Genomic DNA, 1,757 nt, shown 5'->3' with positions numbered 1-1,757 from the left:
TTTCCTCAACTGTAAAATGAGGATGCTAATAGTACCTACTTTGCAGGGTTGTTGTGAGGATCATGAGATAACACTTATAAAGCACTTAGTGCCCAGCATACGGAAGGCATTTAATACTAACTAGCACTTACTTGTTCCTTTCTTTCCTTCCTATCCCAAACTTACAGAAACTCAGAGCAAGCAAAACCAAACCAGCTTTAGAAGCTGGGCACCGGGCTGCAGACACAAAGAAAACTGAGACAGCCCCTGGCCTCCAGGACTTTAGACCCTCTGCCAATGCAGACCAGCACTGGCATGCGTCAAATGTAGAGCACAGAGAGGGTAAGGGACTTGCCCAAAGTGACATAGCCAGTATGTGTCAGAGGCTATTAGACATATAGAGTTATAAGGTGTCCCAAATAAAGATAGTTTGTGGAGTTGGTAGTATGTGGGGTGGAAGAGAATCAGGAAAAGTTATGAGAAGGTAGGGTTTGTTGAGCCGAGTGCCAGGGGATTTCAAAGAGAGGTGAGAAAGGAGAGAATTCTGGGGCTTTGGGGGCAGCCACGGGAGCCTTCCTCGGCGCCTGGGCGAGACAGGGTGGTGGAGGAGACTAACGTATAAGACCTGAAAGTTAGGAAGAGGCGTAAAGGGATTTAAATACCTGAGTATGTAATTTTATTCTGGAGTTAATAGGAAGCCTTTGGAGTTTCTGGAAGGAACCTAATGGGTGGCAGAAACCAAATCACCCATGAAAAAGAATCCCCTCGCCAACATATTAAGAAGAAAGGTACTGAGTGTTCTAGGGGCGGAAGACTTGGGTTCAAATCCCACCGTTGGCATTACCTGGCTTAATAAAACTTGAACAAGTCACATGATCGTCCTGTGCCTCAGTTTCAACATCCGTAAAACGGCCTCGGAAGCCTCTTCCTGCTCTAGATCTCTGACCCCCAACAGTGATGTGGGGCAGCCCGGAGGCAAGCTCCGATCCACTTTTGGGGCAAGCGTTAATGCCTAGTGACTTCTCCTTACACGTACCCCAAATCCGCCTCCATACAACTTCTACGTTTCGCTCTGGGTGATTCCCTCTAGATCTACTCATTCGGTCCAATTTTCAATTGAAGTCTCCAGTGAGAGGGGTGGGTGGGGGGAGGAACTGCCCCAAATACTGCCCACAACAACAGGCGCTCAATCCTGTGGTGCTCAGGTATTGTAATTAATGCGTGCTTACCTTGCGCACGATCCTAGAAGAACAACAAAAAAACGAGCCAAGCTTCGGATCACGAAAATAGACGAGCCGAGGGTCAATGGGTCAAAGGGCAGCCTCCGGCCAGAAGTGCAAAGACCCCGCAAGAGCTTCCGCGCTCATTCGCTCGCCCCGCGGCGGAGGCGGAGGCGGAGACGACCCAGCGCTAACGAGCTCTCAACCGCACTCACTCCAGCGCCGTCCGGGTCTGCTGCTGCTGCAGAGCTTCTATAAACATCCCCACTGCGAGCAACTTGTCACGGGGGTAGGCGGAGCCTAAGTTCTTCCAATCGCAGCTCGCGCTTCCCTCCTCTCCGGCCAGTCAGCGCGCGGAGAAGGTAAATTTAAACCCCCCCCCCTTCAACTGGGATCTGAAGCAAGGAAGCGTTTGTAAGAAAGTGCGGTCCCCGGGGAGGCTGGGGGAGGGATTTTCCTCCGGCTGCAGCCTATCAGAGTGCAACCTTTGCGGAGAGACAGCCCCAGGCTCCAATTGGGAGCAGTTTATGTTTCGCTTTCGCGGAGCAGTTGGCTACA

Source organism: Vombatus ursinus, unplaced genomic scaffold, assembly GCF_900497805.2.
Source record: "Vombatus ursinus unplaced genomic scaffold, bare-nosed wombat genome assembly UNPS02009994.1, whole genome shotgun sequence".
In the NCBI taxonomy this organism is placed as follows: domain Eukaryota; kingdom Metazoa; phylum Chordata; class Mammalia; order Diprotodontia; family Vombatidae; genus Vombatus; species Vombatus ursinus.
The sequence above is the reverse complement of the archived record's forward strand: the minus strand, read 5'-3'. Positions refer to the sequence as shown.